This window comes from Salminus brasiliensis, chromosome 11 (assembly GCF_030463535.1).
Source record: "Salminus brasiliensis chromosome 11, fSalBra1.hap2, whole genome shotgun sequence".
NCBI lineage: Eukaryota > Metazoa > Chordata > Actinopteri > Characiformes > Bryconidae > Salminus > Salminus brasiliensis.
In genome coordinates, this window is record NC_132888.1 from 24,212,017 (window position 1) to 24,229,999 (window position 17,983).

Here is a 17,983-nt window from a genome sequence, read left to right on the forward strand (position 1 = left end):
TATTTGAAACTCTTTTGTGTTGTAAATTTTGATGTGTTGAAATGGAATGCTTTTTCTTGGTTTTGAACAAATATGGTCTTAGCTATGAAATTTGAATCCTCTAGTTTGCAAGGTTCTTCTGCTTACGGCCATTCCGCCCTTAGAACGCATGTTCTCGTCTGATCTCAGAAGCTACCCAGGGTTGGGCCTGGTTAGTACTTGAATATGAGACTGTCTGGGAATACCAGGTGTTTTAAGCTTTTTCAATCCTGCAAACAATGAAAGCTTACATTTCCATTTTTTTTTCATCTTTTGCACAAATTTGTATTTGAAACTCTTTTGTGTTGTAAATGTTGATGTGTTGAAATGTAATGCTTTTTCTTGGTTTTGAACAAATATGGTCTTATCTATGAAATTTGAATCCTCTAGTTTGCAATGTTCATCTGCTTATGGCCATTCCACCCTTAGAACGCCTGATCTCGTCTGATCTCAGAAGCTATCTAGGGTTGGGCCTGGTTAGTACTTGAATGGGAGACTGTCTGGGAATACCAGGTGTTGTAAGCTTTTCCAATCCTGCAAACAATTAAAGCTTACATTTCCATGTTATTTACATCTTTTACACAAATTTGTAGTTGAAACTCTTTTGTGTTGTAAATTTTGATGTGTTGAAATGGAATACTTTTTCTTAGTTTTGAAAAAATATGGTCTTAGCTATGAAATTTGAATCCTCTAGTTTGCAAGGTTCTTCTGCTAACGGCCATTCCACCCTTAGAACGCCTGATCTTGTCTGATCTCAGAAGCTATCTATGGTTGGGCCTGGTTAGTACTTGAATGGGAGACTGAAGGGGAATAACAGGTGTTGTAAGCTTTTCCAATCCTGCAAACAATTAAAGCTTACATTTCCATGTTATTTACATCTTTTGCACAAATTTGTAGTTGAAACTCTTTTGTGTTGTAAATGTTGATGTGTTGAAATGGAATGCTTTTTCTTGGTTTTGAACAAATATGGTCTTAGCTATGAAATTTGAATCCTCTAGTTTGCAACGTTCATCTGCTTATGGCCATTCCACCCTTAGAACGCCTGATCTCGTGTGATCTCAGAAGCTACTTAGGGTTGGGCCTGGTTAGTACTTGAATGGGAGACTGTCTGGGAATACCAGGTGTTGTAAGCTTTTCCAGTCCTGCAAACAATTAAAGCTTACATTTCCATGTTATTTACATCTTTTGCACAAATTTGTAGTTGAAACTCTTTTGTGTGGTAAATGTTGATGTGTTGAAATGGAATGCTTTTTCTTGATTTCGAACAAATATGGTCTTATCTATGAAATTTGAATCCTCTGGTTTGCAAGTTTCGTCAGCTTACGGCCATTCCACCCTTAGAACGCCTGATCTCGTCTGATCTCAGAAGCTACCTAGGGTTGGGCCTGGTTAGTACTTGAATGGGAGACTGTCTGGGAATACCAGGTGTTGTAAGCTTTTCCAATCCTGTAAACAATTAAAGCTTATGTTTCCATGTTATTTACATCTTTTGCACAAATTTGTAGTTGAAACTCTTTTGTGTTGTAAATGTTGATGTGTTGAAATGGAATGCTTTTTCTTGATTTTGAACAAATATGGTCTTATCTATGAAATTTGAATCCTCTAGTTTGCAAGGTTCTTCTGCTTACGGCCATTCCACCCTTAGAAAGCCTGATCTCGTCTGATCTCAGAAGCTATCTAGGGTTGGGCCTGGTTAGTACTTGAATGGGAGACTGTCTGGTTATACCAGGTGTTGTAAGCTTTTCCAATTCTGCAAACAATTAAAGCTTACATTTCCATGTTATTTACATCTTTTACACAAATTTGTAGTTGAAACTCTTTTGTGTTGTAAATGTTGATGTGTTGAAATGGAATGCTTTTTCTTGGTTTTGAACAAATATGGTCTTAGCTATGAAATTTGAATCCTCTAGTTTGCAAGGTTCTTCTGCTTACGGCCATTCCACCCTCAGAACACCTGATCTCGTCTGATCTCAAAAGCTACCTAGGGTTGGGCCTGGTTAGTACTTGAATGGGAGACTGTCTGGGTATACCAGGTGTTGTAAGCTTTTCCAATCCTACAAACAATTAAAGCTTACATTTCCATGTTATTTACATCTTTTACACAAATTTGTAGTTGAAACTCTTTTGTGTTGTAAATGTTGATGTGTTGAAATGGAATGCTTTTTCTTGGTTTTGAACAAATATGGTCTTAGCTATGAAATTTGAAACCTCTAGTTGGCAAGGTTCTTCTGCTTACGGCCATTCCACCCTTAGAACGCCTGATCTCGTCTGATCTCAGAAGCAACCTAGAGTTGGGCCTGGTTAGTACTTGAATGGGAGACTGTCTGGGAATACCAGGTATTGTAAGCTTTTCCAATCCTGCAAACAATTAAAGCTTACATTTCCATGTTATTTACATCTTTTGCACAAATTTGTATTTGAAACTCTTTTGTGTTGTAAATGTTGATGTGTTGAAATGGAATGATTTTTCTTGGTTTTGAACAAATATGGTCTTATCTATGAAATTTGAATCCTCTAGTTTGCAATGTTCATCTGCTTACGGACATTCCACCCTTAGAACGCCTGATCTCGTCTGATCTCAGAAGCTACCTAAGGTTGGGCCTGGTTAGTACTTGAATGGGAGACTGTCTGGGAATACCAGGTGTTGTAAGCTTTTCCAATCCTGCAAACAATTAAAGCTTACATTTCCATGTTATTTACATCTTTTACACAAATTTGTAGTTGAAACTCTTTTGTGTTGTAAATTTTGATGTGTTGAAATGGAATGCTTTTTCTTGGTTTTGAACAAATATGGTCTTAGCTATGAAATTTGAATCCTCTAGTTTGCAAGGTTCTTCTGCTTACGGCCATTCCACCCTTAGAACGCCTGATCTCGTCTGATCTCAGAAGCTACCTAGGGTTGGGCCTGGTTAGTACTTGAATGGGAGACTGTCTGGGAATACCAGGTGTTGTAAGCTTTTTCAATCCTGCAAACAATGAAAGCTTACATTTCCATTTTTTTTTCATCTTTTGCACAAATTTGTATTTGAAACTCTTTTGTGTTGTAAATTTTGATGTGTTGAAATGGAATGCTTTTTCTTGGTTTTGAACAAATATGGTCTTAGCTATGAAATTTGAATCCTCTAGTTTGCAAGGTTCTTCTGCTAACGGCCATTCCACCCTTAGAACGCCTGATCTTGTCTGATCTCAGAAGCTATCTATGGTTGGGCCTGGTTAGTACTTGAATGGGAGACTGAATGGGAATACCAGGTGTTGTAAGGTTTTCCAATCCTGCAAACAATTAAAGCTTACATTTCCATGTTATTTACATCTTTTGCACAAATTTGTATTTGAAACTCTTTTGTGTTGTAAATTTTGATGTGTTGAAATGGAATGCTTTTTCTTGGTTTTGAACAAATATGGTCTTAGCTATGAAATTTGAATCCTCTAGTTTGCAAGGTTCTTCTGCTTACGGCCATTCCGCCCTTAGAACGCCTGTTCTCGTCTGATCTCAGAAGCTATCCAGGGTTGGGCCTGGTTAGTACTTGAATGGGAGACTGTCTGGGAATACCAGGTGTTGTAAGCTTTTTCAATCCTGCAAACAATGAAAGCTTACATTTCCATTTTTTTTTCATCTTTTGCACAAATTTGTAGTTGAAACTCTTTTGTGTTGTAAATGTTGATGTGTTGAAATGGAATGCTTTTTCTTGGTTTTGAACAAATATGGTCTTAGCTATGAAATTTGAATCCTCTAGTTTGCAAGGTTCTTCTGCTAACGGCCATTCCACCCTTAGAACGCCTGATCTTGTCTGATCTCAGAAGCTATCTATGGTTGGGCCTGGTTAGTACTTGAATGGGAGACTGAATGGGAATACCAGGTGTTGTAAGCTTTTCCAATCCTGCAAACAATTAAAGCTTACATTTCCATGTTATTTACATCTTTTGCACAAATTTGTATTTGAAACTCTTTTGTGTTGTAAATTTTGATGTGTTGAAATGGAATGCTTTTTCTTGATTTTGAACAAATATGGTCTTAGCTATGAAATTTGAATCCTCTAGTTTGCAAGGTTCTTCTGCTTATGGCCATTCCACCCTTTGAACGCCTGATCTCGTCTGATCTCAGAAGCTACCTAGGGTTGGGCCTGGTTAGTACTTGAATGGAAGACTGTCTGGGAATACCAGGTGTTGTAAGCTTTTTCAATCCTGCAAACAATGAAAGCTTACATTTCCATTTTTTTTTAATCTTTTGCACAAATTTGTATTTGAAACTCTTTTGTGTTGTAAATGTTGATGTGTTAAAATCGAATGCTTTTTCTTGGTTTTGAACAAATATGGTCTTAGCTATGAAATTTGAATCCTCTACTTTGCAAGGTTTTTCTGCTTACGGACATTCCACCCTTAGAACGCCTGATCTCGTCTGATCTCAGAAGCAACCTAGAGTTGGGCCTGGTTAGTACTTGAATGGGAGACTGTCTGGGAATACCAGGTGTTGTAAGCTTTTCCAATCCTGCAAACAATTAAAGCTTACATTTCCATGTTATTTACATCTTTTGCACAAATTTGTAGTTGAAACTCTTTTGTGTTGTAAATTTTGATGTGTTGAAATGGAATGCTTTTTCTTGGTTTTGAACAAATATGGTCTTAGCTATGAAATTTGAATCCTCTAGTTTGCAAGGTTCTTCTGCTTATGGCCAATCCACCCATAGAACGCCTTTCTCATCTGATCTCAGAAGCTACCTAGGGTTGGGCCTGGTTAGTACTTGAATGAGAGACTGTCTGGGAATACCAGGTGTTGTAAGCTTTTCCAATCCTGTAAACAATTAAAGCTTACGTTTCCATGTTATTTACATCTTTTGCACAAATTTGTAGTTGAAACTCTTTTGTGTTGTAAATGTTGATGTGTTGAAATGGAATGCTTTTTCTTGATTTTGAACAAATATGGTCTTATCTATGAAATTTGAATCCTCTAGTTTGCAAGGTTCTTCTGCTTACGGCCATTCCACCCTCAGAACACCTGATCTCGTCTGATCTCAAAAGCTACCTAGGGTTGGGCCTGGTTAGTACTTGAATGGGAGACTGTCTGGGTATACCAGGTGTTGTAAGCTTTTCCAATCCTACAAACAATTAAAGCTTACATTTCCATGTTATTTACATCTTTTACACAAATTTGTAGTTGAAACTCTTTTGTGTTGTAAATGTTGATGTGTTGAAATGGAATGCTTTTTCTTGATTTCGAACAAATATGGTCTTATCTATGAAATTTGAATCCTCTAGTTTGCAAGTTTCTTCAGCTTACGGCCATTCCACCCTTAGAACGCCTGATCTCGTCTGATCTCAGAAGCTACCTAGGGTTGGGCCTGGTTAGTACTTGAATGGGAGACTGTCTGGGAATACCAGGTGTTGTAAGCTTTTCCAATCCTGTAAACAATTAAAGCTTACGTTTCCATGTTATTTACATCTTTTGCACAAATTTGTAGTTGAAACTCTTTTGTGTTGTAAATGTTGATGTGTTGAAATGGAATGCTTTTTCTTGATTTTGAACAAATATGGTCTTATCTATGAAATTTGAATCCTCTAGTTTGCAAGGTTCTTCTGCTTACGGCCATTCCACCCTCAGAACACCTGATCTCGTCTGATCTCAAAAGCTACCTAGGGTTGGGCCTGGTTAGTACTTGAATGGGAGACTGTCTGGGAATACTAGGTGTTGTAAGCTTTTTCAATCCTGCAAACAATGAAAGCTTACATTTCCATTTTTTTTTTCATCTTTTGCACAAATTTGTATTTGAAACTCTTTTGTGTTGTAAATGTTGATGTGTTGAAATGGAATGCTTTTTCTTGGTTTTGAACAAATATGGTCTTAGCTATGAAATTTGAATCCTCTAGTTTGCAAGGTTCTTCTGCTAACGGCCATTCCACCCTTAGAACGCCTGATCTTGTCTGATCTCAGAAGCTATCTATGGTTGGGCCTGGTTAGTACTTGAATGGGAATACCAGGTGTTGTAAGCTTTTCCAATCCTGCAAACAATTAATGCTTACATTTCCATGTTATTTACATCTTTTGCACAAATTTGTATTTGAAACTCTTTTGTGTTGTAAATTTTGATGTGTTGAAATGGAATGCTTTTTCTTGGTTTTGAACAAATATGTTCTTAGCTATGAAATTTGAATCCTCTAGTTTGCAAGTTTCTTCAGCTTACGGCCATTCCGCCCTTAGAACGCATGTTCTCGTCTGATCTCAGAAGCTACCCAGGGTTGGGCCTGGTTAGTACTTGAATATGAGACTGTCTGGGAATACCAGGTGTTTTAAGCTTTTTCAATCCTGCAAACAATGAAAGCTTACATTTCCATTTTTTTTTCATCTTTTGCACAAATTTGTATTTGAAACTCTTTTGTGTTGTAAATGTTGATGTGTTGAAATGTAATGCTTTTTCTTGGTTTTGAACAAATATGGTCTTATCTATGAAATTTGAATCCTCTAGTTTGCAAGGTTCTTCTGCTAACGGCCATTCCACCCTTAGAACGCCTGATCTTGTCTGATCTCAGAAGCTATCTATGGTTGGACCTGGTTAGTACTTGAATGGGAGACTGAATGGGAATACCAGGTGTTGTAAGCTTTTCCAATCCTGCAAACAATTAAAGCTTACATTTCCATGTTATTTACATCTTTTGCACAAATTTGTAGTTGAAACTCTTTTGTGCTGTAAATGTTGATGTGTTGAAATGGAATGCTTTTTCTTGGTTTTGAACAAATATGGTCTTAGCTATGAAATTTGAATCCTCTAGTTTGCAATGTTCATCTGCTTACGGCCATTCCACCCTTAGAACGCCTGATCTCGTCTGATCTCAGAAGCTATCTAGGGTTGGGCCTGGTTAGTACTTGAATGGGAGACTGTCTGGGAATACCAGGTGTTGTAAGCTTTTCCAATCCTGCAAACAAGAAGTTTGCAACGTTCATCTGCTTATGGCCATTCCACCCTTAGAACGCCTGATCTCGTGTGATCTCAGAAGCTACTTAGGGTTGGGCCTGGTTAGTACTTGAACCAGGGGCAGTGGTGGCTCAGCGGTTAGAGCGCCGGGATATCGATAACAGGGTTGTGGGTTCGATTCCCGGGCTCGGCAAGCTGCCACTGTTGGGCCCTTGAGCAAGGCCCTTTACCCTCTCTGCTCCCCGGGCGCTGGAGTTGGCTGCCCACCGCTCTGGGTGTGTGTGTGTACTCACTGCCCCTAACACGTGTGTGTGTGTGAGTGTGTTCACTACCAGATGGGTTAAATGCGGAGGACACATTTCGCTGTACAGTCCACACTGTACAGTGACGAATACGTGCACCTTTGTCTGTTTGTCCTTTGTCTTTGAATGGGAGACTGTCTGGGAATACCAGGTGTTGTAAGCTTTTCCAGTCCTGCAAACAATTAAAGCTTACATTTCCATGTTATTTACATCTTTTACACAAATTTGTAGTTGAAACTCTTTTGTGTTGTAAATGTTGATGTGTTGAAATGGAATGCTTTTGTTTGGTTTTGAACAAATATGGTCTTAGCTCTGAAATTTGAATCCTCTAGTTTGCAAGGTTTTTCTGCTTACGGCCAATCCACCCTTAGAACGCCTGATCTCGTCTGATCTCAGAAGATACCTAGGGTTGGGCCTGGTTAGTACTTGAATGGGAGACTCTCTGGGAATACCAGGTGTTGTAAGCTTTTCCAGTCCTGCAAACAATTAAAGCTTACATTTCCATGTTATTTACATCTTTTGCACAAATTTGTAGTTGAAACTCTTTTGTGTGGTAAATGTTGATGTGTTGAAATGGAATGCTTTTTCTTGATTTCGAACAAATATGGTCTTATCTATGAAATTTGAATCCTCTAGTTTGCAAGTTTCGTCAGCTTACGGCCATTCCACCCTTAGAACGCCTGATCTCGTCTGATCTCAGAAGCTACCTAGGGTTGGGCCTGGTTAGTACTTGAATGGGAGACTGTCTGGGAATACCAGGTGTTGTAAGCTTTTCCAATCCTGTAAACAATTAAAGCTTACGTTTCCATGTTATTTACATCTTTTGCACAAATTTGTAGTTGAAACTCTTTTGTGTTGTAAATGTTGATGTGTTGAAATGGAATGCTTTTTCTTGATTTTGAACAAATATGGTCTTATCTATGAAATTTGAATCCTCTAGTTTGCAAGGTTCTTCTGCTTACGGCCATTCCACCCTTAGAAAGCCTGATCTCGTCTGATCTCAGAAGCTATCTAGGGTTGGGCCTGGTTAGTACTTGAATGGGAGACTGTCTGGTTATACCAGGTGTTGTAAGCTTTTCCAATTCTGCAAACAATTAAAGCTTACATTTCCATGTTATTTACATCTTTTACACAAATTTGTAGTTGAAACTCTTTTGTGTTGTAAATGTTGATGTGTTGAAATGGAATGCTTTTTCTTGGTTTTGAACAAATATGGTCTTAGCTATGAAATTTGAATCCTCTAGTTTGCAAGGTTCTTCTGCTTACGGCCATTCCACCCTCAGAACACCTGATCTCGTCTGATCTCAAAAGCTACCTAGGGTTGGGCCTGGTTAGTACTTGAATGGGAGACTGTCTGGGTATACCAGGTGTTGTAAGCTTTTCCAATCCTACAAACAATTAAAGCTTACATTTCCATGTTATTTACATCTTTTACACAAATTTGTAGTTGAAACTCTTTTGTGTTGTAAATGTTGATGTGTTGAAATGGAATGCTTTTTCTTGGTTTTGAACAAATATGGTCTTAGCTATGAAATTTGAAACCTCTAGTTTGCAAGGTTCTTCTGCTTACGGCCATTCCACCCTCAGAACGCCTGATCTCGTCTGATCTCAGAAGCAACCTAGAGTTGGGCCTGGTTAGTACTTGAATGGGAGACTGTCTGGGAATACCAGGTATTGTAAGCTTTTCCAATCCTGCAAACAATTAAAGCTTACATTTCCATGTTATTTACATCTTTTGCACAAATTTGTATTTGAAACTCTTTTGTGTTGTAAATGTTGATGTGTTGAAATGGAATGATTTTTCTTGGTTTTGAACAAATATGGTCTTATCTATGAAATTTGAATCCTCTAGTTTGCAATGTTCATCTGCTTACGGACATTCCACCCTTAGAACGCCTGATCTCGTCTGATCTCAGAAGCTACCTAAGGTTGGGCCTGGTTAGTACTTGAATGGGAGACTGTCTGGGAATACCAGGTGTTGTAAGCTTTTCCAATCCTGCAAACAATTAAAGCTTACATTTCCATGTTATTTACATCTTTTACACAAATTTGTAGTTGAAACTCTTTTGTGTTGTAAATTTTGATGTGTTGAAATGGAATGCTTTTTCTTGGTTTTGAACAAATATGGTCTTAGCTATGAAATTTGAATCCTCTAGTTTGCAAGGTTCTTCTGCTTACGGCCATTCCACCCTTAGAACGCCTGATCTCGTCTGATCTCAGAAGCTACCTAGGGTTGGGCCTGGTTAGTACTTGAATGGGAGACTTTCTGGGTATACCAGGTGTTGTAAGTTTTTCCAATCCTGCAAACAATTAAAGCTTACATTTCCATTTTTTTTTCATCTTTTGCACAAATTTGTATTTGAAACTCTTTTGTGTTGTAAATTTTGATGTGTTGAAATGGAATGCTTTTTCTTGGTTTTGAACAAATATGGTCTTAGCTATGAAATTTGAATCCTCTAGTTTGCAAGGTTCTTCTGCTAACGGCCATTCCACCCTTAGGACGCCTGATCTTGTCTGATCTCAGAAGCTATCTATGGTTGGGCCTGGTTAGTACTTGAATGGGAGACTGAATGGGAATACCAGGTGTTGTAAGGTTTTCCAATCCTGCAAACAATTAAAGCTTACATTTCCATGTTATTTACATCTTTTGCACAAATTTGTATTTGAAACTCTTTTGTGTTGTAAATTTTGATGTGTTGAAATGGAATGCTTTTTCTTGGTTTTGAACAAATATGGTCTTAGCTATGAAATTTGAATCCTCTAGTTTGCAAGGTTCTTCTGCTTACGGCCATTCCGCCCTTAGAACGCCTGTTCTCGTCTGATCTCAGAAGCTATCCAGGGTTGGGCCTGGTTAGTACTTGAATGGGAGACTGTCTGGGAATACCAGGTGTTGTAAGCTTTTTCAATCCTGCAAACAATGAAAGCTTACATTTCCATTTTTTTTTCATCTTTTGCACAAATTTGTATTTGAAACTCTTTTGTGTTGTAAATTTTGATGTGTTGAAATGGAATGCTTTTTCTTGGTTTTGAACAAATATGGTCTTAGCTATGAAATTTGAATCCTCTAGTTTGCAAGGTTCTTTTGCTAACGGCCATTCCACCCTTAGAACGCCTGATCTTGTCTGATCTCAGAAGCTATCTATGGTTGGGCCTGGTTAGTACTTGAATGGGAGACTGAATGGGAATACCAGGTGTTGTAAGCTTTTCCAATCCTGCAAACAATTAAAGCTTACATTTCCATGTTATTTACATCTTTTGCACAAATTTGTATTTGAAACTCTTTTGTGTTGTAAATTTTCATGTGTTGAAATGGAATGCTTTTTCTTGGTTTTGAACAAATATGGTCTTAGCTATGAAATTTGAATCCTCTAGTTTGCAAGGTTCTTCTGCTTACGGCCATTCCACCCTTAGAATGCCTGATCTCGTCTGATCTCAGAAGCTACCCAGGGTTGGGCCTGGTTAGTACTTGAATGGGAGACTGTCTGGGAATACTAGGTGTTGTAAGCTTTTTCAATCCTGCAAACAATGAAAGCTTACATTTCCATTTTTTTTTTCATCTTTTGCACAAATTTGTATTTGAAACTCTTTTGTGTTGTAAATGTTGATGTGTTGAAATGGAATGCTTTTTCTTGGTTTTGAACAAATATGGTCTTAGCTATGAAATTTGAATCCTCTAGTTTGCAAGGTTCTTCTGCTAACGGCCATTCCACCCTTAGAACGCCTGATCTTGTCTGATCTCAGAAGCTATCTATGGTTGGGCCTGGTTAGTACTTGAATGGGAATACCAGGTGTTGTAAGCTTTTCCAATCCTGCAAACAATTAATGCTTACATTTCCATGTTATTTACATCTTTTGCACAAATTTGTATTTGAAACTCTTTTGTGTTGTAAATTTTGATGTGTTGAAATGGAATGCTTTTTCTTGGTTTTGAACAAATATGGTCTTAGCTATGAAATTTGAATCCTCTAGTTTGCAAGGTTCTTCTGCTTTCGGCCATTCCGCCCTTAGAACGCATGTTCTCGTCTGATCTCAGAAGCTACCCAGGGTTGGGCCTGGTTAGTACTTGAATATGAGACTGTCTGGGAATACCAGGTGTTGTAAGCTTTTTCAATCCTGCAAACAATGAAAGCTTACATTTCCATTTTTTTTTTCATCTTTTGCACAAATTTGTATTTGAAACTCTTTTGTGTTGTAAATGTTGATGTGTTGAAATGTAATGCTTTTTCTTGGTTTTGAACAAATATGGTCTTATCTATTAAATTTGAATCCTCTAGTTTGCAAGGTTCTTCTGCTAACGGCCATTCCACCCTTAGAACGCCTGATCTTGTCTGATCTCAGAAGCTATCTATGGTTGGACCTGGTTAGTACTTGAATGGGAGACTGAATGGGAATACCAGGTGTTGTAAGCTTTTCCAATCCTGCAAACAATTAAAGCTTACATTTCCATGTTATTTACATCTTTTGCACAAATTTGTAGTTGAAACTCTTTTGTGCTGTAAATGTTGATGTGTTGAAATGGAATGCTTTTTCTTGGTTTTGAACAAATATGGTCTTAGCTATGAAATTTGAATCCTCTAGTTTGCAATGTTCATCTGCTTACGGCCATTCCACCCTTAGAACGCCTGATCTCGTCTGATCTCAGAAGCTATCTAGGGTTGGGCCTGGTTAGTACTTGAATGGGAGACTGTCTGGGAATACCAGGTGTTGTAAGCTTTTCCAATCCTGCAAACAATTAAAGCTTACATTTCCATGTTATTTACATCTTTTACACAAATTTGTAGTTGAAACTCTTTTGTGTTGTAAATTTTGATGTGTTGAAATGGAATACTTTTTCTTAGTTTTGAAAAAATATGGTCTTAGCTATGAAATTTGAATCCTCTAGTTTGCAAGGTTCTTCTGCTAACGGCCATTCCACCCTTAGAACGCCTGATCTTGTCTGATCTCAGAAGCTATCTATGGTTGGGCCTGGTTAGTACTTGAATGGGAGACTGAAGGGGAATAACAGGTGTTGTAAGCTTTTCCAATCCTGCAAACAATTAAAGCTTACATTTCCATGTTATTTACATCTTTTACACAAATTTGTAGTTGAAACTCTTTTGTGTTGTAAATTTTGATGTGTTGAAATGGAATGCTTTTTCTTGGTTTTGAACAAATATGGTCTTAGCTATGAAATTTGAATCCTCTAGTTTGCAAGGTTCTTCTGCTTACGGCCATTCCACTCTTAGAACGCCTGATCTTGTCTGATCTCAGAAGCTACCTAGAGTTGAAGCTGGTTAGTACTTGAATGGGAGACTGTCTGGGAATACCAGGTGTTGTAAGCTTTTCCAGTCCTGCAAACAATTAAAGCTTACATTTCCATGTTATTTACATCTTTTGCACAAATTTGTAGTTGAAACTCTTTTGTGTTGTAAATTTTGATGTGTTGAAATGGAATGCTTTTTCTTGGTTTTGAACAAATATGGTCTTAGCTATGAAATTTGAATCCTCTAGTTTGCAAGATTCTTCTGCTTACGGCCATTCCACCCTTAGAACGCCTGATCTCGTCTGATCTCAGAAGCTACCCAGGGTTGGGCCTGATTAGTACTTGAATGGGAGACTGTCTGGGAATACCAGGTGTTGTAAGCTTTTTCAATCCAGCAAACAATGAAAACTTACGTTTCCATTTTTTTTTCATCTTTTGCACAAATTTGTATTTGAAACTCTTTTGTGTTGTAAATTTTGATGTGTTGAAATGGAATGCTTTTTCTTGGTTTTGAACAAATATGGTCTTAGCTATGAAATTTGAATCCTCTAGTTTGCAAGGTTCTTCTGCTTACGGCCATTCCACCCTTAGAACGCCTGATCTCGTCTGATCCCAGAAGCTACCCAGGGTTGGGCCTGGTTAGTACTTGAATGGGAGACTGTCTGGGAATACCAGGTGTTGTAAGCTTTTCCAATCCTGCAAACAATTAAAGCTTACGTTTCCATGTTATTTACATCTTTTGCACAAATTTGTAGTTGAAACTCTTTTGTGTTGTAAATGTTGATGTGTTGAAATGGAATGCTTTTTCTTGATTTTGAACAAATATGGTCTTAGCTATGAAATTTGAATCCTCTAGTTTGCAAGGTTCTTCTGCTTATGGCCATTCCACCCTTTGAACGCCTGATCTCGTCTGATCTCAGAAGCTACCTAGGGTTGGGCCTGGTTAGTACTTGAATGGGAGACTGTCTGGGAATACCAGGTGTTGTAAGCTTTTTCAATCCTGCAAACAATGAAAGCTTACATTTCCATTTTTTTTTAATCTTTTGCACAAATTTGTATTTGAAACTCTTTTGTGTTGTAAATGTTGATGTGTTAAAATCGAATGCTTTTTCTTGGTTTTGAACAAATATGGTCTTAGCTATGAAATTTGAATCCTCTACTTTGCAAGGTTTTTCTGCTTACGGACATTCCACCCTTAGAACGCCTGATCTCGTCTGATCTCAGAAGCAACCTAGAGTTGGGCCTGGTTAGTACTTGAATGGGAGACTGTCTGGGAATACCAGGTGTTGTAAGCTTTTCCAATCCTGCAAACAATTAAAGCTTACATTTCCATGTTATTTACATCTTTTGCACAAATTTGTAGTTGAAACTCTTTTGTGTTGTAAATTTTGATGTGTTGAAATGGAATGCTTTTTCTTGGTTTTGAACAAATATGGTCTTAGCTATGAAATTTGAATCCTCTAGTTTGCAAGGTTCTTCTGCTTATGGCCAATCCACCCATAAAACGCCTTTCTCATCTGATCTCAGAAGCTACCTAGGGTTGGGCCTGGTTAGTACTTGAATGAGAGACTGTCTGGGAATACCAGGTGTTGTAAGCTTTTTCAATCCTGCAAACAATTAAAGCTTACATTTCCATTTTTTTTCATCTTTTGCAGAAATTTGTAGTTGAAACTCTTTTGTGTTGTAAATTTTGATGTGTTGAAATGGAATGCTTTTTCTTGATTTCGAACAAATATGGTCTTATCTATGAAATTTGAATCCTCTAGTTTGCAAGTTTCTTCAGCTTACAGCCATTCCACCCTTAGAACGCCTGATCTCGTCTGCTCTCAGAAGCTACCTAGGGTTGGGCCTGGTTAGTACTTGAATGGGAGACTGTCTGGGAATACCAGGTGTTGTAAGCTTTTCCAATCCTACAAACAATTAAAGCTTACATTTCCATGTTATTTACATCTTTTACACAAATTTGTAGTTGAAACTCTTTTGTGTTGTAAATGTTGATGTGTTGAAATGGAATGCTTTTTCTTGGTTTTGAACAAATATGGTCTTAGCTATGAAATTTGAAACCTCTAGTTTGCAAGGTTCTTCTGCTTACGACCATTCCACCCTTAGAACGCCTGATCTCGTCTGATCTCAGAAGCAACCTAGAGTTGAACCTGGTTAGTACTTGAATGGGAGACTGTCTGGGAATACCAGGTGTTGTAAGCTTTTCCAGTCCTGCAAACAATTAAAGCTTACATTTCCATGTTATTTACATCTTTTGCACAAATTTGTAGTTGAAACTCTTTTGTGTTGTAAATTTTGATGTGTTGAAATGGAATGCTTTTTCTTGGTTTTGAACAAATATGGTCTTAGCTATGAAATTTGAATCCTCTAGTTTGCAAGATTCTTCTGCTTACGGCCATTCAACCCTTAGAACGCCTGATCTCGTCTGATCTCAGAAGCTACCCAGGGTTGGGCCTGATTAGTACTTGAATGGGAGACTGTCTGGGAATACCAGGTGTTGTAAGCTTTTTCAATCCAGCAAACAATGAAAACTTACGTTTCCATTTTTTTTTCATCTTTTGCACAAATTTGTATTTGAAACTCTTTTGTGTTGTAAATTTTGATGTGTTGAAATGGAATGCTTTTTCTTGGTTTTGAACAAATATGGTCTTAGCTATGAAATTTGAATCCTCTAGTTTGCAAGGTTCTTCTGCTTACGGCCATTCCACCCTTAGAACGCCTGATCTCGTCTGATCCCAGAAGCTACCCAGGGTTGGGCCTGGTTAGTACTTGAATGGGAGACTGTCTGGGAATACCAGGTGTTGTAAGCTTTTTCAATCCTGCAAACAATTAAAGCTTACGTTTCCATGTTATTTACATCTTTTGCACAAATTTGTAGTTGAAACTCTTTTGTGTTGTAAATGTTGATGTGTTGAAATGGAATGCTTTTTCTTGATTTTGAACAAATATGGTCTTATCTATGAAATTTGAATCCTCTAGTTTGCAAGGTTCTTCTGCTTACGGCCATTCCACCCTTAGAAAGCCTGATCTCGTCTGATCTCAGAAGCTACCTAGGGTTGGGCCTGGTTAGTACTTGAATTGGAGACTGTCTGGTTATACCAGGTGTTGTAAGCTTTTCCAATTCTGCAAACAATTAAAGCTTACATTTCCATGTTATTTACATCTTTTACACAAATTTGTAGTTGAAACTCATTTGTGTTGTAAATGTTGATGTGTTGAAATGGAATGCTTTTTCTTGGTTTTGAACAAATATGGTCTTAGCTATGAAATTTGAATCCTCTAGTTTGCAAGGTTCTTCTGCTTATGGCCATTCCACCCTTTGAACGCCTGATCTCGTCTGATCTCAGAAGCTACCTAGGGTTGGGCCTGGTTAGTACTTGAATGGGAGACTGTCTGGGAATACCAGGTGTTGTAAGCTTTTTCAATCCTGCAAACAATGAAAGCTTACATTTCCATTTTTTTTTAATCTTTTGCACAAATTTGTATTTGAAACTCTTTTGTGTTGTAAATGTTGATGTGTTAAAATCGAATGCTTTTTCTTGGTTTTGAACAAATATGGTCTTAGCTATGAAATTTGAATCCTCTACTTTGCAAGGTTTTTCTGCTTACGGACATTCCACCCTTAGAACGCCTGATCTCGTCTGATCTCAGAAGCAACCTAGAGTTGGGCCTGGTTAGTACTTGAATGGGAGACTGTCTGGGAATACCAGGTGTTGTAAGCTTTTCCAATCCTGCAAACAATTAAAGCTTACATTTCCATGTTATTTACATCTTTTGCACAAATTTGTAGTTGAAACTCTTTTGTGTTGTAAATTTTGATGTGTTGAAATGGAATGCTTTTTCTTGGTTTTGAACAAATATGGTCTTAGCTATGAAATTTGAATCCTCTAGTTTGCAAGGTTCTTCTGCTTATGGCCAATCCACCCATAGAACGCCTTTCTCATCTGATCTCAGAAGCTACCTAGGGTTGGGCCTGGTTAGTACTTGAATGAGAGACTGTCTGGGAATACCAGGTGTTGTAAGCTTTTTCAATCCTGCAAACAATTAAAGCTTACATTTCCATTTTTTTTCATCTTTTGCAGAAATTTGTAGTTGAAACTCTTTTGTGTTGTAAATTTTGATGTGTTGAAATGGAATGCTTTTTCTTGGTTTTGAACAAATATGGTCTTAGCTCTGAAATTTGAATCCTCTAGTTTGCAAGGTTCTTCTGCTTACGGCCAATCCACCCTTAGAACGCCTGATCTAGTCTGATCTCAGAAGATACCTAGGGTTGGGCCTGGTTAGTACTTGAATGGGAGACTCTCTGGGAATACCAGGTGTTGTAAGCTTTTCCAGTCCTGCAAACAATTAAAGCTTACATTTCCATGTTATTTACATCTTTTGCACAAATTTGTAGTTGAAACTCTTTTGTGTGGTAAATGTTGATGTGTTGAAATGGAATGCTTTTTCTTGATTTCGAACAAATATGGTCTTATCTATGAAATTTGAATCCTCTAGTTTGCAAGTTTCTTCAGCTTACGGCCATTCCACCCTTAGAACGCCTGATCTCGTCTGATCTCAGAAGCTACCTAGGGTTGGGCCTGGTTAGTACTTGAATGGGAGACTGTCTGGGAATACCAGGTGTTGTAAGCTTTTCCAATCCTGTAAACAATTAAAGCTTACGTTTCCATGTTATTTACATCTTTTGCACAAATTTGTAGTTGAAACTCTTTTGTGTTGTAAATGTTGATGTGTTGAAATGGAATGCTTTTTCTTGATTTTGAACAAATATGGTCTTATCTATGAAATTTGAATCCTCTAGTTTGCAAGGTTCTTCTGCTTACGGCCATTCCACCCTCAGAACACCTGATCTCGTCTGATCTCAAAAGCTACCTAGGGTTGGGCCTGGTTAGTACTTGAATGGGAGACTGTCTGGGTATACCAGGTGTTGTAAGCTTTTCCAATCCTACAAACAATTAAAGCTTACATTTCCATGTTATTTACATCTTTTACACAAATTTGTAGTTGAAACTCTTTTGTGTTGTAAATGTTGATGTGTTGAAATGGAATGCTTTTTCTTGGTTTTGAACAAATATGGTCTTAGCTATGAAATTTGAAACCTCTAGTTTGCAAGGTTCTTCTGCTTATGGCCATTCCACCCTTTGAATACCTGATCTCGTCTGATCTCAGAAGCTACCTAGAGTTGGGCCTGGTTAGTACTTGAATGGGAGACTGTCTGGGAATAGCAGGTGTTGTAAGCTTTTTCAAACCTGCAAACAATTAAAGCTTACATTTCCATTTTTTTTCATCTTTTGCACAAATTTGTATTTGAAACTCTTTTGTGTTGTAAATGTTGATGTGTTAAAATCGAATGCTTTTTCTTGGTTTTGAACAAATATGGTCTTAGCTATGAAATTTGAATCCTCTACTTTGCAAGGTTTTTCTGCTTAAGGACATTCCACCCTTAGAACGCCTGATCTCGTCTGATCTCAGAAGCAACCTAGAGTTGGGCCTGGTTACTACTTGAATGGGAG

General features: G+C 37.8%; 52 pseudogenes; all 52 read left to right on the forward strand.

Annotated features, from left to right (window-relative positions):
* The first annotated feature begins 120 nt into the window (after positions 1 to 120).
* Positions 121 to 239, forward strand: LOC140568287 (5S ribosomal RNA; annotated as a pseudogene).
* Positions 240 to 424: 185 nt separating this feature from the next.
* Positions 425 to 543, forward strand: LOC140566161 (5S ribosomal RNA; annotated as a pseudogene).
* Positions 544 to 728: 185 nt separating this feature from the next.
* LOC140568275 (5S ribosomal RNA) lies at positions 729 to 847 on the forward strand (annotated as a pseudogene).
* A 185-nt stretch (positions 848 to 1,032) lies between these two features.
* Positions 1,033 to 1,151, forward strand: LOC140571075 (5S ribosomal RNA; annotated as a pseudogene).
* A 185-nt stretch (positions 1,152 to 1,336) lies between these two features.
* Positions 1,337 to 1,455, forward strand: LOC140569810 (5S ribosomal RNA; annotated as a pseudogene).
* Positions 1,456 to 1,640: 185 nt separating this feature from the next.
* On the forward strand, positions 1,641 to 1,759 carry LOC140567700 (5S ribosomal RNA; annotated as a pseudogene).
* Positions 1,760 to 1,944: 185 nt separating this feature from the next.
* Positions 1,945 to 2,063, forward strand: LOC140572334 (5S ribosomal RNA; annotated as a pseudogene).
* Positions 2,064 to 2,248: 185 nt separating this feature from the next.
* On the forward strand, positions 2,249 to 2,367 carry LOC140566146 (5S ribosomal RNA; annotated as a pseudogene).
* A 185-nt stretch (positions 2,368 to 2,552) lies between these two features.
* LOC140573259 (5S ribosomal RNA) lies at positions 2,553 to 2,671 on the forward strand (annotated as a pseudogene).
* A 185-nt stretch (positions 2,672 to 2,856) lies between these two features.
* Positions 2,857 to 2,975, forward strand: LOC140569822 (5S ribosomal RNA; annotated as a pseudogene).
* Positions 2,976 to 3,160: 185 nt separating this feature from the next.
* On the forward strand, positions 3,161 to 3,279 carry LOC140568098 (5S ribosomal RNA; annotated as a pseudogene).
* A 185-nt stretch (positions 3,280 to 3,464) lies between these two features.
* On the forward strand, positions 3,465 to 3,583 carry LOC140570394 (5S ribosomal RNA; annotated as a pseudogene).
* A 185-nt stretch (positions 3,584 to 3,768) lies between these two features.
* On the forward strand, positions 3,769 to 3,887 carry LOC140567337 (5S ribosomal RNA; annotated as a pseudogene).
* Positions 3,888 to 4,072: 185 nt separating this feature from the next.
* Positions 4,073 to 4,191, forward strand: LOC140571830 (5S ribosomal RNA; annotated as a pseudogene).
* A 185-nt stretch (positions 4,192 to 4,376) lies between these two features.
* On the forward strand, positions 4,377 to 4,495 carry LOC140566860 (5S ribosomal RNA; annotated as a pseudogene).
* A 488-nt stretch (positions 4,496 to 4,983) lies between these two features.
* Positions 4,984 to 5,102, forward strand: LOC140572335 (5S ribosomal RNA; annotated as a pseudogene).
* A 185-nt stretch (positions 5,103 to 5,287) lies between these two features.
* LOC140569834 (5S ribosomal RNA) lies at positions 5,288 to 5,406 on the forward strand (annotated as a pseudogene).
* A 185-nt stretch (positions 5,407 to 5,591) lies between these two features.
* LOC140571590 (5S ribosomal RNA) lies at positions 5,592 to 5,710 on the forward strand (annotated as a pseudogene).
* A 478-nt stretch (positions 5,711 to 6,188) lies between these two features.
* Positions 6,189 to 6,307, forward strand: LOC140568288 (5S ribosomal RNA; annotated as a pseudogene).
* A 185-nt stretch (positions 6,308 to 6,492) lies between these two features.
* On the forward strand, positions 6,493 to 6,611 carry LOC140567796 (5S ribosomal RNA; annotated as a pseudogene).
* Positions 6,612 to 6,796: 185 nt separating this feature from the next.
* LOC140569695 (5S ribosomal RNA) lies at positions 6,797 to 6,915 on the forward strand (annotated as a pseudogene).
* A 658-nt stretch (positions 6,916 to 7,573) lies between these two features.
* On the forward strand, positions 7,574 to 7,692 carry LOC140570481 (5S ribosomal RNA; annotated as a pseudogene).
* A 185-nt stretch (positions 7,693 to 7,877) lies between these two features.
* Positions 7,878 to 7,996, forward strand: LOC140569846 (5S ribosomal RNA; annotated as a pseudogene).
* Positions 7,997 to 8,181: 185 nt separating this feature from the next.
* LOC140567701 (5S ribosomal RNA) lies at positions 8,182 to 8,300 on the forward strand (annotated as a pseudogene).
* A 185-nt stretch (positions 8,301 to 8,485) lies between these two features.
* On the forward strand, positions 8,486 to 8,604 carry LOC140572336 (5S ribosomal RNA; annotated as a pseudogene).
* A 185-nt stretch (positions 8,605 to 8,789) lies between these two features.
* On the forward strand, positions 8,790 to 8,908 carry LOC140566628 (5S ribosomal RNA; annotated as a pseudogene).
* A 185-nt stretch (positions 8,909 to 9,093) lies between these two features.
* On the forward strand, positions 9,094 to 9,212 carry LOC140573260 (5S ribosomal RNA; annotated as a pseudogene).
* Positions 9,213 to 9,397: 185 nt separating this feature from the next.
* LOC140571874 (5S ribosomal RNA) lies at positions 9,398 to 9,516 on the forward strand (annotated as a pseudogene).
* A 185-nt stretch (positions 9,517 to 9,701) lies between these two features.
* LOC140568325 (5S ribosomal RNA) lies at positions 9,702 to 9,820 on the forward strand (annotated as a pseudogene).
* Positions 9,821 to 10,005: 185 nt separating this feature from the next.
* Positions 10,006 to 10,124, forward strand: LOC140570395 (5S ribosomal RNA; annotated as a pseudogene).
* Positions 10,125 to 10,309: 185 nt separating this feature from the next.
* Positions 10,310 to 10,428, forward strand: LOC140567339 (5S ribosomal RNA; annotated as a pseudogene).
* Positions 10,429 to 10,613: 185 nt separating this feature from the next.
* Positions 10,614 to 10,732, forward strand: LOC140570369 (5S ribosomal RNA; annotated as a pseudogene).
* A 478-nt stretch (positions 10,733 to 11,210) lies between these two features.
* Positions 11,211 to 11,329, forward strand: LOC140567976 (5S ribosomal RNA; annotated as a pseudogene).
* Positions 11,330 to 11,515: 186 nt separating this feature from the next.
* LOC140567797 (5S ribosomal RNA) lies at positions 11,516 to 11,634 on the forward strand (annotated as a pseudogene).
* Positions 11,635 to 11,819: 185 nt separating this feature from the next.
* Positions 11,820 to 11,938, forward strand: LOC140569706 (5S ribosomal RNA; annotated as a pseudogene).
* A 185-nt stretch (positions 11,939 to 12,123) lies between these two features.
* On the forward strand, positions 12,124 to 12,242 carry LOC140568276 (5S ribosomal RNA; annotated as a pseudogene).
* Positions 12,243 to 12,427: 185 nt separating this feature from the next.
* On the forward strand, positions 12,428 to 12,546 carry LOC140568337 (5S ribosomal RNA; annotated as a pseudogene).
* A 185-nt stretch (positions 12,547 to 12,731) lies between these two features.
* On the forward strand, positions 12,732 to 12,850 carry LOC140567413 (5S ribosomal RNA; annotated as a pseudogene).
* A 185-nt stretch (positions 12,851 to 13,035) lies between these two features.
* LOC140570405 (5S ribosomal RNA) lies at positions 13,036 to 13,154 on the forward strand (annotated as a pseudogene).
* Positions 13,155 to 13,339: 185 nt separating this feature from the next.
* On the forward strand, positions 13,340 to 13,458 carry LOC140570074 (5S ribosomal RNA; annotated as a pseudogene).
* Positions 13,459 to 13,643: 185 nt separating this feature from the next.
* LOC140566861 (5S ribosomal RNA) lies at positions 13,644 to 13,762 on the forward strand (annotated as a pseudogene).
* Positions 13,763 to 14,249: 487 nt separating this feature from the next.
* Positions 14,250 to 14,368, forward strand: LOC140571146 (5S ribosomal RNA; annotated as a pseudogene).
* Positions 14,369 to 14,553: 185 nt separating this feature from the next.
* Positions 14,554 to 14,672, forward strand: LOC140567163 (5S ribosomal RNA; annotated as a pseudogene).
* A 185-nt stretch (positions 14,673 to 14,857) lies between these two features.
* On the forward strand, positions 14,858 to 14,976 carry LOC140571487 (5S ribosomal RNA; annotated as a pseudogene).
* Positions 14,977 to 15,161: 185 nt separating this feature from the next.
* Positions 15,162 to 15,280, forward strand: LOC140570406 (5S ribosomal RNA; annotated as a pseudogene).
* Positions 15,281 to 15,465: 185 nt separating this feature from the next.
* Positions 15,466 to 15,584, forward strand: LOC140568116 (5S ribosomal RNA; annotated as a pseudogene).
* A 185-nt stretch (positions 15,585 to 15,769) lies between these two features.
* LOC140570076 (5S ribosomal RNA) lies at positions 15,770 to 15,888 on the forward strand (annotated as a pseudogene).
* Positions 15,889 to 16,073: 185 nt separating this feature from the next.
* On the forward strand, positions 16,074 to 16,192 carry LOC140566862 (5S ribosomal RNA; annotated as a pseudogene).
* A 487-nt stretch (positions 16,193 to 16,679) lies between these two features.
* LOC140573446 (5S ribosomal RNA) lies at positions 16,680 to 16,798 on the forward strand (annotated as a pseudogene).
* A 185-nt stretch (positions 16,799 to 16,983) lies between these two features.
* LOC140569858 (5S ribosomal RNA) lies at positions 16,984 to 17,102 on the forward strand (annotated as a pseudogene).
* Positions 17,103 to 17,287: 185 nt separating this feature from the next.
* Positions 17,288 to 17,406, forward strand: LOC140572338 (5S ribosomal RNA; annotated as a pseudogene).
* A 185-nt stretch (positions 17,407 to 17,591) lies between these two features.
* Positions 17,592 to 17,710, forward strand: LOC140566752 (5S ribosomal RNA; annotated as a pseudogene).
* Positions 17,711 to 17,983: the final 273 nt, after the last annotated feature.